This window comes from Arvicanthis niloticus, chromosome X, assembly GCF_011762505.2.
Source record: "Arvicanthis niloticus isolate mArvNil1 chromosome X, mArvNil1.pat.X, whole genome shotgun sequence".
In the NCBI taxonomy this organism is placed as follows: Eukaryota; Metazoa; Chordata; class Mammalia; order Rodentia; family Muridae; genus Arvicanthis; species Arvicanthis niloticus.
In genome coordinates this window covers 118,906,109-118,920,494 of record NC_047679.1, presented here as the reverse complement: position 1 = coordinate 118,920,494, position 14,386 = coordinate 118,906,109, and positions in this window count along the sequence as shown.

The window sequence follows — 14,386 nt, the reverse complement described above, 5'->3', positions numbered from 1 at the left end:
CTAATTTCATGGAGTCAGCATGAAATCCAAGTTTTAAAATGTGATTGATTTCTTCCATAATATTGGTGCCACGATCGCACCAGTATAGCTTAGAGACAAGCAGATCAGTGTTTTAAGTTTGGAGCTGAGTGACAAACATGATGACTTTTTTCCTCCAGTAGGATTCAAAGGATTCTCAATTGCTATGAATGATACTCAGAAGAAAAACTTCTAGTTAGGCACTGGATAGATTTCTTCATTTTTAATGCCATGATTATTGGAGTGTTTACCGAAAGGGCCTTACACTCAGGTTGTAGTCAGTAATCAATAGCCTTGGAAATCGCCTTTGGCATTTGGAGGGGCCCATAGCATAGGATTTCTTTGGCAAATGACTCAACAAAATGAAACCCATTACTGTCACTGGAGGTTTGAGTTGGTGATATAAAATCTCAACTTAGGGCACTTTATCTTCAATTGGTACATAAAATCTTACTTGTTCATATATCATCTTAGAGTTAACCACTTCGTATTGGATAACCAGTTTGGGTATTGGGGATCTTTCTTGAGAAAGATCTTTTCTTCCATTCTCAGAATTCCATAATTACCCATAGTTCTTTGTCTAAGGTTCAGACCCTTCAAGTATTCATCCTTCAAGGTACATGAGTGTCATCTTTGCTCAGGTCTTCATGAGTATAACCTCTCTAACATTTACAGGTGACACAAACTCACAGAAAACTTCCTCTTCCTCTGGCTCTGATAATCTTTATACCATATTCTGCAATGACTCCTGTGCTATGGGGACAGGAATTAAGTTGTAGGTATATCCAATGAGACTGGAAACCACACTACCTGATGCTCTCTGAATTTTATGGTTGTGGTTTTCTATAATGGTCTGTGCTGCAGTGAGAAATTTCTTTGATGTGGGATGAGAAATATACTTATTTGTGTGTGTGTGTGTGTGTGTGTGTGTGTGTGTGTGCCAGTCCTTTTTAACAAAACCAAAAGGTCAGAGTAGTAGAGTCCTTCCTCATGGTCTGATTGTAGGACAAATGATATAAAAGATTTTTCCTACTTATTCTGTCATTTATTTATTTTTCACACTCCAGATTTTATTCCCTACCCCCTGACTGTTTCATATCCCATACATCCTCCCCACACCCTATCTCCACAAGAATATTCCCACACCCAACCCCAAAAACCCAGACTTCTAAACTCCCTGAGGCCTCCAGTCTCTTGAGGGTTAGGGGCATCTTCTCTGACTGAACAGAGACCTTAATGTCCTCTGCATTATATGTGTTGGGGGCCTCATGTCAGCTGGTGTGTGCTGCCTGGTTGGTGGTCCAGTGTTTGAGATGTCAGGGGTCCAAGTTAATTGAGACTGCTGGTCTTCCTACAGGGTCACCCTCCTCCTCAGCTTCTTCCAGCTTTTCCCTAATTCAACCACAGGGGTCAGCAGCTTCTATCCATTGGTTGGGTGTAAATATCTGCATCTGACTCAGGTACTTGTTGGGTCTTTTGGAGGGCAGTAATACTAGGTCCCCTTTTTTGAGCCCTCCATAACTTCAGTAATAGTGTCAGGTCTTGGGGACTTCCCTTGAGCTGGATCCCAATTTGGGGCTCTCATTGGACCTCTTTTTCCTCAAGATCTTTTCCATTTTTGTCTCTGCAGTTCTTTTAGACAGGGACAATTCTGGGTCAGAGTTTTTGACTATGGGATGGCAACCCATCCCTCCACTTGATGCCCTGTCTTTCTGCTGGAGGTGGGCTCTACAAGTTCCCTCTCCCCACTGTAGGGCATTTCATCTAAGGTCCCTCCCTTTGATTCCTGAGGGTCTCTCACCTTCCATGTCTCTGGTATATTATAGAGGGTTCCCCCCACCTCCTACCTCTGAAGGTTTACTGTTTCCATTCTTTCTGCTGGCCCTCAGGGCTTCAGTCATTTTCCTACACCCAGTACAAGATCAGGTTCCCCTCTTCCACCCCCCTCCCTCCCTCCTCATTTGTGATTGCTTTCTTCTCCCTCCCAAGTAGGACTGAGGCATCCTCACTTGGGCCCTTCAGCTTGCTGACCTTTTTGAGTTCTATGGACTGTGTCTTGGGTATTCTCTACTTTTTTGGCTAATATTCACTTATTAGTGAGTACATACCATGCATGTCCTTTTGGGTCTGAGTTAACTCACTCAGCATATTTTCTAGTTTCATCTATTTGCCTACAAAACTTAGGATGTCCTTGTTCTTAATAGCTGAATAGTATTAAGCTCACCTTCTTGAGGTTGCCTGTTTCCATTCTTTCCATTGTGTACATGAATCTCATTTTCTGTATCCATTCTGTTTTTGTGGGACATCTGGGCTATTTCCAGCTTCTGGCTATCACAAATTCATAAGGCCACTATGAACATAGTGAAACACATACCCCTGTGCCATGGAGGGGATCATCTTTGGAGTATATGTCCAAGAGTGGTATAGCTGGGTCTTTACATAGATCTGTTTCCGATTTTCTGAAGAACCTCCAGATTAATTTCCAGAGTGGTTGTACAAGTTTCTAATCCCACCAGCAGTGGAGGAGTGTTCCTCATTCTCCACATCTTCACCAACAAGTGTTGTCACTTGAGTTTTTGTTCTTAGCCATTTTGATTGGTGTAAGGTAGAATCTCAGGGTGGTTTTGAAAAACTGTCAGATGTGCATTTTCTTGATGACTAAGAACTTTGAACATTTCTTTAAGTTCCTCTCAACCATTCAAGATTCTGGATGGTACTAGAAAATACCATCCTAAGTGAGCTATCCCACACCCTAAAGGAGATGCCTAGTACTTACTCACTAATAAGTATATAAATTATCAAAAAAGTACAGAATACCCAAGATACAATCCACAGGACTCAAGAACATTAACAAGGGTCCACATAAGGTTGCCTCAATCCCACTTGGCAGAGGGACGGAGGGACCTGGGTGGAAACGGTGACAGGGAGGGGAAGAGGGGAATATGATCAGGTATTGGAAGGGGCACAGGACTGAAGTCCTGAAGGCCAGCAGAAAGAATGGAAACAGGCAGCCTTGAGAAGTAGGTGTGGAAACCCTCTAGAAGGTACTGGAGACCTGGGAGGTAAGAGACCCTCAGCACAAAGGGAGGAACCTTAGATGAAATGCTCTACAGTGCTCTACATGGAAGAGGGAACTTGTAGAGTCCATCTCTAGAAGAAAGACAGGGCATCAAGTGGAAGAATGAGTTTGCTATCCCACAGTCTAATACTCTGACCCAGAATTGTTCCTGTCTGAAGAAAATACATGGTCAAAAATGGAGAAGAGCTTGAGGGAAAAGAGGTCCAGTTACAGTCCCAAATTGGAAGCTAGTTCAAGGGGAAGCCCCAGGGCCTGACACTGTTACTAAGGCTATGATGTGCTCACACAAAAGGGCCTATCATTACCGCCCTCCCAGAGACCCAACAAGCAGCTAAAAGAATAGGATACAAATTCTTACCGATAGATAGAAGGTGGGCACTCCTGTGTTTGAATTAGGGAAAAGCTGGAAGAAGCTGAAGAGGAGGGCAACCCCATAAGAAGACTAGCAGTCTCATCTAATCTTTACCCTTGAAATCTCTCACTGAGTTACCAACAAGGCAGCATACTCAAGCTGGTCTAAGGCCCCTGACACACATACAGCAGAGGCCTGGTCTGACCTCAGTGGGAGAAAATACACTTAACCTTTGAGAGACTTGAGGCCCCAGGGATTGGGTAGGTCTAGTGAGGTAGGAGGTTGAGGGTGGGAACATCCTCTTGGAGACAGGGAAGGAGGGATATGATGAAGAATAGTCAGAAGGCCTACTGGGAGGGGGTTAAAGACTGGACTTTAAATAAAACAAAATGAAAGAAAGAAAGAATAAAAGAAGGAAAGAAAGAGAAGAGAATAGATAAGATAATAAAACAGTAAAACACAAAATATAGAGGAATAATAATGTAAATATTTTTGGAGACAGCTGTTTACCCATGAGGTCCCAACACCCAAGTTGATAAAAACTGCTCTGGATGATTTCATTTCTGCTTTTGTGATTTTTATCGAGTTGACAAACCAGGGAAAGGTAACATCAACTGAGTAATTGCCTCAGTCCTATCAACCAATAAGCACATTTGTGGAAAGTATTTTCTTGACTACTAATTGATGGAGGTGTGCTTAGTCCACTTTGAGAGATATCATCTCTAGGAATGTTGCCACAGGTCTGTAGAAAAAGCGTAAGTCAAGGAGCTGGAGAAATGGCTCAGTAGTTAAGAGCACTGACTGCTCTTCCAGAGGTCCTGAGTTCTATTCCCAGCAACCACAGCCATTTGTAATGGGATCTGATGCCCTCTTCTGGTATGTCTGAAGACAGCTACAGTGTACTCATATACATAAAATAAATCTTTTTTAAAAAAGCCTAAGTGAAATTCATATATAAAGATAGATGATGAATAGATACATACATAGATAGATAGATAGATAGATAGATAGATAGATAGATAGATGAGAGATGATTGAGAGAGAGAGAGACAGACAGACAGACAGACAGACAGACAAAACCAAACTCTAGTTATACTAGGTAATAGAAAGTATTACTACAGGGATAGCTATTTGAGAAACAACAAATGCAGTCAAACATGGAGACAATTGTTTCAATTTTTGATAAATATAAAAAGACTCCATATTCCTTATATATTTGAGAATACATAGATTTTTTTCCACATATATAATTTTATATGTATATATATGTACACATGTTTTGGTCTGATTCCTATTGCTGTGATAAAGACTATAACCCATACAACTTGGCTTGAACGAGTTTTCTTCAGTTTACATATGCTGATCACAGTTCACTGAGAGAAATTAGGGCAGAAACAGAAGACAGGAACTTGATGGGATGCAGGAACAAAAGCAGAAACCATGAACAAAAATGGTTTATGGGTTTTCTCTTCAGGCTTTGCTCAGACTACTTTCATATAAGACCTAAAGCTACCTGCCCATGACTGGCATCATCCACATTAAGTTGGACTCTTGAATGCCAATCATTATTTTGGAGCATATCCAACTTGCCTACTGGCCACACCCATTTTCTCAGTTGAAGTTTTCTTTTCTCAAGTGACCCTAGTTTGTGGCAAGTTAACAAAAAACTAACTAATAAAATTGAAATGTGAAACATACTTTTAACAAACTTGAGTGATGTACTTATTTGGACTGGACTTGTATTTCATAATGATCCTCTCACACACAAACACATTTGATAGTGTAAGTTACCAGGGAGAGAAAGGCTGAGTTGGGGAAATTGGAAACCAACTAACAAAATAAAGAAGATGATAAGGCTGAACACAGGACAATTGAATATGACCAAAGATAATGACAGTATGTATAGTTTAAATTATTTTAATAAAGACTCATAAAATATAAAACATTATCTAGAATAAAGGTGATTTCTACCAGTGTCATTTTATGATGAGGCCACCCACAGAAAATAGTCTCCTCATTAATATTAGAAATGAAGCAAAATATACTTTCCTGTGATTTTTATTTATAATTCTATTTACACTGCAGTAAGCACTTAGTCTCTGAATTGGTATAAACTAAGATTTTTTTAACCTGAGATAATCCTGAGTCTGCATTTGGTGTACAAAATTAGTCATTTTTCAGCAATAGTCTTTACTTCCATTGTTAATATTTTCACTTTTATTCAACTATCCAGACTAATGCTTTAACCCCAAGGCTAAAATAGTTGACTGGACAAAGTATAACTATCACTCTAAATACGTAGTTAGTTCAATAGTTAGAATCAATTGATCTATATTAAGAGTGCTCTTGTGATATTAACCAATGTGCCTGACTCCATTATTCAATCATTTATTTTTGAAATGTGTACATTTCAAACCAATATCCTTAGCAAAAACTAATGACAACCCCTAAATACCCTTTTAAGTTGTGTATTACAAAAAACAAGTGCAACATTTATCTAGTCAGCAATGTATTAAAATGAAAACCATGAAAATTAAATAGTGTAAATATCTATCTGCCTCTGACTTAATCAGCTTCTTGTTGGACCTCTTGGAGGGCTGGTATGCAGAAATAGTGGAGAAGGCATCTTCTTGAAGAGAGGGTAGAGGAGAAATGGGATGAGGAACTATGGGAGGACAGACCAGGATGGGGACAATGACTGTACTGTAAAAAAATAAATGTGATTTTAAAAGGTTAGATGAGTTGGAACAGGAACTTGAAGAATAGTATAGGCTAGAGGAAGGAGATCCAAGTGGAAAACAGAAAGCACAAAACTCTAAGATAGAAAGAGTTTCATATATTAAAAGCCTTGTAGGAAGTATCTGTGGCTATAACTGGAGTGAGGAGATGAGGGCCTAATTTTCAGGCTTTAATTTGTGAAAGGCAAGCAAGGACTCTCAGAGTAGACCCAGATGAGACTGTACTTGACAGATGAAAGAAAGTTACCAGAATGCTAGATGACACTTCTGATAATCTATCCCTGGATTCCAAGTGTCTAGTGAACACTTTCACCTCTAATGTCACTATTTCCATGTCCAGTGCCAACCTTACAACACGACATTCCTCCTCTCTACTCCTAATTAAAAGCACAGCAGACATTTGTGCACAACTGATCTTCAGCTTAGAAGAATATATTTGTGCTGGTTAGGTCTTTGTAAACTTGTACAAACTGGGAAGGATGAACCTCAGTTGAGAACATGCCCCCATGAGATTGGCATGAGACAAATCTTGGGGCATTTTCTTAATAAATAATTATGTGAGAGAGCCTAGGCTATTATGGGTTGTGCTTGGTAGTCTTAAGCATATAAAAATGCAAACTGATAAATCATTGAGAGCAAGTCAGGAAGCATTGTTCCTTCTTGACCTGTGCTGCAATTCCTGTTTCCAGGTTCCTTACTCAAGTACTTGACTTGACTTCCCCAAATAATAGACTAAGATATAGATGTATGAGCAAAGTAAACCCTTTCATCTCCAAGTTATTTTTGGACAAGGCCTTTATAAAGGTCATAGGAAACAAACTAAAACAGTATCCTATCTCACCATCAACCTTCAGAACTCAGAGTGTATCTGTACCCCCATACCATTTCATAAAACTTGTCGAAAATTTTCAGGAACCTTTTCTCCTCTTTGTCATTTCATATATTACCTAAATTAAATGTCTCATGATTTAGCTCTGCTTTGCTTATTTACTATATTCATTATATCACTTGTCCAGGAAATATTTGATAGAGAAAGAAGTAAAGAAATGTATGAATCATTAAATCAATACAGTGGATAATCTTATTCATGGATTTGAAATGCAGAATATGTCCTTTGCTGGCTATCTATCTACTTGTAAGGATTCTAATGTATTCAGTTGTTCATGTAACTTCAGAATTCTCATGGGAGAACACTGTGTCTAACTTTAACATAGACATCTTCTCTTTAGATACAAACACCATTTTTCAAGATGATAGTGTTCTCAGCAGCATGATGTATCCTGCTTCAATACTGAATACATCATTCCTCATTTGTTCCACATGTATGTATGCCATTCTCTCATTCTTGCAAAAGTTTGCATCCTGGAACTAAGCCCTACTCAAAATAGAATGTAGTATAAATGGAGGATTACACTTACAGAAATATGGAACCCTCTACTTACGGTGCCAATACCTTAAAATCCAAAGGAAACATCTGATTTTGGCACACTCACATGAATCTTTTATTTTGTTAGAAGTGTCCATCACTACTTTATCTGCAATATCATTATGATACAATATCCCAAGAAATTCCCACTTCCAATCAACCCTACTTGGATTCATACTTCCTTTGTTGTTCCTTCCCTTTCTGCCTGTTTCAGATGAAGTCATCTGATAGGCACCCTAGTACTAACATAATTCCAGTCTATGGATGAATTCCACCAGTGTAGTAAAAGAGAAGAAACACCAGACCCTGGGCTTCAATGATGGTTTAGGCCTGGGACACAGGCCAAAGTACCCTGGACTACCAGAGCTGTCAAAATAGATGGCTCTGCCAGATGAATACAGGAGACATGGTTGTGCCCTTATGTACATTATTGAAACTGATTAGACCAAACATGCCTGATTGATAGTGATGACACAGTATTCCCAATGCATATTCACAAAGATCTCCCTTATCACCATTACCCTTACCTATATTTTCCCTTCTGTGTTCAGGGATGAGAAGCAGCTGCCATTCATCCCTCTCAATAACATTCTTATTTAGTCTTTTCTTAGTTTCAGTAAGTTTACTTGCCTTTGCTTCTAATCCCTAGATAATGATGTCCTGACTGAACAGGTCCACTAGCTCTTCACCATTCTTATCAAATCCTTGATTTTCCCAATAAAGTGAAAAATGTTCTATAAGTGTTTCAGTATCTGAAGTCATATCCACAGGAGTTTTCTTTATTCTGGACATCACTACTTTAATCCAGCTCTCCATAGAGGGGGTTATTGATCTTTCTCTTAAGACAAAAAAATTACTTTAAAGGAAGAGTGCTCTAAGACTAAAAAACTAACAGGATTGGTGTCTTGTAAGAGGTGTTTTCTGTTTCTAAGCCCCCAAGTTGGTGAATCAATTTCTATGGAGGATGAATTGTATTTGTTTTAATAGCACTAAGAATAATAGAGAAAAAACTTCCTCAAATGTCATGGTTTTTATAAAACTAGTCATGACATGTCAGCAGTGGGCTGTGAGAGGCAGCTGGACATCTGGTCAAGCATGGGCATCGAACCCCAGACCCTAATCAGACGGCAGGTGTTGGGCTCTGCTCCAGGGCCCTGGTTCCTTTCACTTAGCTTCAGCACTCCACAACCCCTCCCACAGAGAAGTCTATGGCCATCAGTCACATGGAACAGTGCCTCAGGCTCTCCCACATATAGATGAGGTATCTCCAAGCTCTCAGGCCAAGCCAATAAGGTGTTATCTGCTGCCAGACCCTGACCCACCCCAAAACTGTATAAAAGAACCCTATTTGGGAGAAGTAAAGGTGTGTGAGAATCATCCTGTTGGCCAAGAGTTTCTGTCGCAAGAGCTGTAACACTTGGGAAGAGATCTGCTCTCTCCAAGTGCCTTCAGGACCCTCCCCTCCTTGCTAGCTAGCCAGCTTCTTGCCAGCCTAGCCTGGGCTGGCTCATTGCAGAGAGACAGGTGCAGCACCTGGGAGTAACTGGGTAGCAACAGTGGAGACACGTGTGGAGGTAGAAGTGGAAGCAGTGAAGGCAATTCCCCCTCCCTTCTCTCACGCTATCTTCTTGGCCCGGACCCCAGCACCTTGTCAGGCTGGAGATCTTCATGGGACTCCCTCAAGAACAGGGACCCACAGCTGGCACCCAACATCTGGCTCAAACAACAACACAGCTGCAGAAACTGATACCACAGGAAGGTATCGTTTCCTGCTGTGCTTTCAGTCAGAGCCATCTCATGGATTTAGATAAGCCGAAGGAACAACTGAGAACTTCTGGCCAGAGATACTCTCTGGTGCTGGCTGAAGGTCCCTCTGGCCTCTGTTTAAATACCGACAGCCCGCAAAGGGCATTGGCAAAGACTCTCTATCTAGACTTTCTTTAAAACAAAAAGAAAAACCTAGTAACGCAGCAGCCACTTAAAAGCCACAGGGCAGCTGCCAGTTCTTAAATCTGCAGGAAGGCTTAGTGTTTTGGACCTTTGTGGAATCCTCCAAAGCCAATAGGCCAAGGGAACATTCCCATTGGACAAAGCATTTCTTCTCTTTTCTGTCATGGGAAACTCAACATCACATAAAAAAATCACTGCAGGCCAGGGAAATATATGACCTACAAAAATCCCACGGGATAAAAATAGCCAAAAAACAAGCCTCCTTGTTTTGAGAGGAAGTCCTTCAGATAGTGCCATGCATGGCCAATGACACTATTTACAGTCCAGACTCATTGAGCAGAGTAGCTTCCCTCATCAAAAACAGAGATACCCAAGAAGGAAAAAAAAAATGTGATTTTTTGCCAATCTTAGCTGCAATTCGGCAATGTATAGGGCCAATTAAAATAGGACAGACTGAGAACAACACAGCTCCTGACCCCCTCAATCAAGTGAACCCAAAGATCAAGGTACGAAAAATCACCCTATTTCAGACCTCACAGACTTCACCCAATTAATAAGAGAAATAAGATCCATTTACCCATCCCTCCCCCCTTATGCCTTGGAGGAAATGCCAAACAAACCATCTGCTCCTCCTGCTCCTCCATCCCTCATCCAAAGGCAAGGCTCCATTAAAATACCAAAGGAGCTCTTACCTGCCTCTCCCCTTACCAACTCTTATTCAACCAAAAAGAGATAAATCCCCCCTTCTCCAAGCTGCAAAAGTGAGAGACCTTCAAAATGCATAGATAAAATCCTGCCAAATTCCATAGTCCCTTACACACAACCATCAACAACTCAACAACTATGCAATTTCCAGGACTCTCTTGCAAAAAATAACCCTGCCTCCCATGCTACTCAGGAGTCTGATACCGAACATGAAACCCAAATTGCTCAAGCATTCCCAGTTAATATCAACCCTACTCAGGCTATACCATTTAACTAGTACCTACTCTAAGCCTCAGACCTAAAAGAACTCAGGCAAGCAGTGAAGGAAGATGGCATTCACACACCATGGACAAAATCTCTCCTACAGAGCCATATTGCCAACTTAAACCCCCACTTCATGATTAGAGATATATTTGTCATTCTGCTCTTCCTGGCCCAATGTTTCTAGAATGGGAAGCCGTTCATGATGAATGTCATCAACAAGTCAGGCAAAACTGGGAGAGATGTGATGACACCCCACAGGGTTTTAATGAACACTTTGGCCAGGAAGATTTCTCTACGGGAGCACAGTAGGCAAGTCAGCCAGCAGGGTCCTATGAGCAGATCTGCCTCTGTGCAACACAAGCTTGGGATAGGCTTACTCCACCCTCGGGGGTCACAAGATCCTGCCTGCTCCCTGCTCTCTCTCCCCCAGAAGCCTGGAGAATCCCTATCTGATTTTATTCTCAGAACTTAAATGAGCTTAGAAAGAAAAATCTCCAACCCCACAGCCAGGGACCTTCTAGTCTAGACTAGCTTGCCAGGGTCTCTGGGAAGAGCATCATGATAGGTGGATTGTGGCAACCAGAGAAATAGAAACTCCATCACACCAGTTTGTATCTGTGGCTCAGGCATTTGTGGCAGCAGTAAAAAACATAAGGAATCTGCTTCAAATGTGGAGAGGCAGGACATGCCCAAAAAACTCTCCTTCCATAACAGATTCTAATCCTCCTCAGGTAATCTGTCTGCATTGCAGAAAAGGTTTCCACTGGAGAAGAAATTGTACCACCCTATATGATAAGAATGATAAGCCACTAGAGTTTTTAAACTTCAAACAGGGCCACCCTCAGCCCTGACAGTAAGAAGGACAGCTACTCCCATAGAAGACTTACGGGTGTCCAGCATCTCAGAAGGCTCCCACCCAAAGCTAACCATTAAAACAGATGATAAACAATTCAAGTGTCTTATTGATACTGGGGCAGATAGGACAATTTTAAGACAAGAGGTCCCCACAAGATTGGCAACTGACTCTGAGCCCCAGCTCCTAGGCATAGGTGGTACCTCTCACACATTCATCACCAAACAGACCTACAGGTGGGTAGACCCAGATGGAGCTACTGGCCTTATACACCACCTGGAGGTCACAAGAGCTGTAACACTTGGGACGAGATCTGCTCTTCTGGAGTACCTTCAGGACCCTCCCCTCCTTGCTAGCTAGCTAGCTGGATTCTTACTGGCCCAGCCTGGGCTGGCTCAGCATAGAGAGACAGGTGCAGCACCTGGGAGTAACTGGATTTCAACAGCAAAGACGCTGGAGGAGGCAGCAGTGGAGGCAGCTGAGGCAATTTCCTGGCCTGGATCCCCGCACACGGCCAGGGCAGTGATCTTCAAGGGACACCCTCCAGAACAGGGACCCACAATGGCAGAGTGCCACTCATAACACAACTACCTTCCTTTAAGCTTCCCTGTCAGCTTTTGAAGGGAACACAGATAGTCAAACCAAAGCAGACAGAATTCAAAATGAATGAAAACACTGTTTGGGAACATTCAAAAGGAATTGGGACCATCTATATCAATAGAACAAAGAACTCTAGAACAAATAATGTCACTAGAAGAGAGACGTAGTGTTCAAGGGAGGGTGCAGTATTGATCTGATAAAGAGATCACATTTCTGCTTTGGAGAGGAGTAAACATAGGAAATAACAAGGAAAGGCTGCTTTGATGCAAGAAAATGAGAAAATAGCAACAGATTCCCAGCATCTATGGAAAACCAACAATAACATTTCCTAAGAGACAGAGCAAGACAATACTGCTGCAATGAAAATAATTCTTACAGTATGTTTTATTTTCATCTCTCATTCCTTCTGCTTCCAGTACTAGACAATTTCTCTCAATCTCTCCCTCTCCCTCTTTCCCTCTCCCTCTCCCCCTCTGTCCCTCCCTTTCCCCCTTTCTTTCCATCCCCCTTCCCCTTCTCTCTTTCTCTCCTTCTATTCATACATTTTGGAATAGTAAGAAGTTAGTTAAGAAACTGAAGGTGCCTCAGGCTTAGGAGAAGTGGAACAATGTGTACTCTAGATAAACTCTTGTTGAGGCCTAGCATGTACCAGCTACCTTGGGGTAACTCTCAAGCACTAGCATTCCTAGATTGTTCCTCTCAAAGTGACATTTCAAAGAGGTGGCAGATCAGTGAAAAATTATTGACTGTGAATAAAACACTTGGTACACCGCCCAAATGTAGTGATAGTTTAGTGAATGGTAGTGTGAATATTAATCAGACCCTGGACCCTGACATCAATTCTATTGGATTTTGGTATTGTTTTCTATAACATTTTAGAAAGATGAAGTTTAACGTGGTAAATAATATCAAAACTACCAAAAATTCAGCATTTCAAATAAAAGTCATGATATTTTCCTTTTTAGATGAGATTTTATTTTAGACTTGAGGCTGAGTTGCTAGGCTAAAAGAACTCAAGGTTCTTAGATTTGGTGAAAGAATAATTTCTTCCTCCCTTTATAGCTTCTCATTTTCTGCATATACTTTTAAATTAAAATCACTATTCCCAAATCCTTGACCTAAATTAGATTTGGACAAAATAGAACTAAAGTTGCAATAATAATAGCATTAGTTCTGTCTTTTCCAGACCAGCAGAGGGAATGGTAGCCTGATGAGAGAGATTCCCATTTTACTCCTAGAAAATTCTTTCAGTGTTCCAAATACATTGTTTACTGCATTCGCTAAGTCCACCTGGATACCAGAGCACCTTCCACACAGGGGGCAGATAGAGATTCTTATATTTTAGCCTATTTACTATTTACTCCTAATGGGTAACTATTTTTCCTTATTTTAATTTGTTCTTTATGTTCTACAAGACATTTCACCTTTTCCTTGATACAACACCTCTCAATAAAAATCTATCATTCTCTGAGAAGGAGCATGTCTAACTTTTCTGTTTCCTATGCCAATGAAATAGTATCTTCTAAAAGCAGATTATTCAGAAAATATTTGGTAAATGAATGAGTCACTGAACATAAACTTTGCTAAGATTTAACTGGTATTTTACTGGCTTGTTTTTTTAGTAAACCACACAAGTATTGAAACACAATATTTATTTTCAGCATTTATTTTTACAGAATAGAGGACTACATCAATTTGAAAATAAAACATCATATATTTTGTTTTCTGTATTTTTTAAAAATGTAATAAACAGCAATAAATTTGTGATTGAAGTTTTTCATAAACTTAGAATATAAAGCTAGCATTTTTTACCACAAGGAATAACATTTGATAATCTATCCCAACTGAAAAAATAGTTGCTTCCCAAACAGCATGTATGATAATAGTGTTGTGCTCTACTGTTTTCTACTCAAGCTAACATGGACGTTGCGTTACCTAGAATTTTTATTGCTCTTTTCAAACACAGAGTGAACACATTCAAAAACAAATCTATCACTCTGGGCACAAGCTAGAAGTTCATGCTCTGTCATCATTGTGACTGGGCTTCTATTTGGAGAAATACCTCTGGCCCAGGCCCTCACGTCCTCATCTCTTAAAGCCTCTTCATACAAAATTTAAAAAAAAAGAAGAGGGTCATGCTCATTGATCCTTGCCAAAAATTCCAGAACCTTCATCTTGGTCATTTCAGCATGGGCTCTTGGACCCCATAAAAACTCAAAGTGTGGAGGATGACTGTTGGGCACCTGCTGATATGCCAAATAATCTTCTTGCACCAAATCTCTGGTCAGACATGCCCTGGGCTCACCATAGATGAGGTGATCCTCCCCATCATATACTCCCATCATACTCAGAAATTCCCAGACACTTTCTTCAGAAGCACATTTCCCTTCTATGAATATAA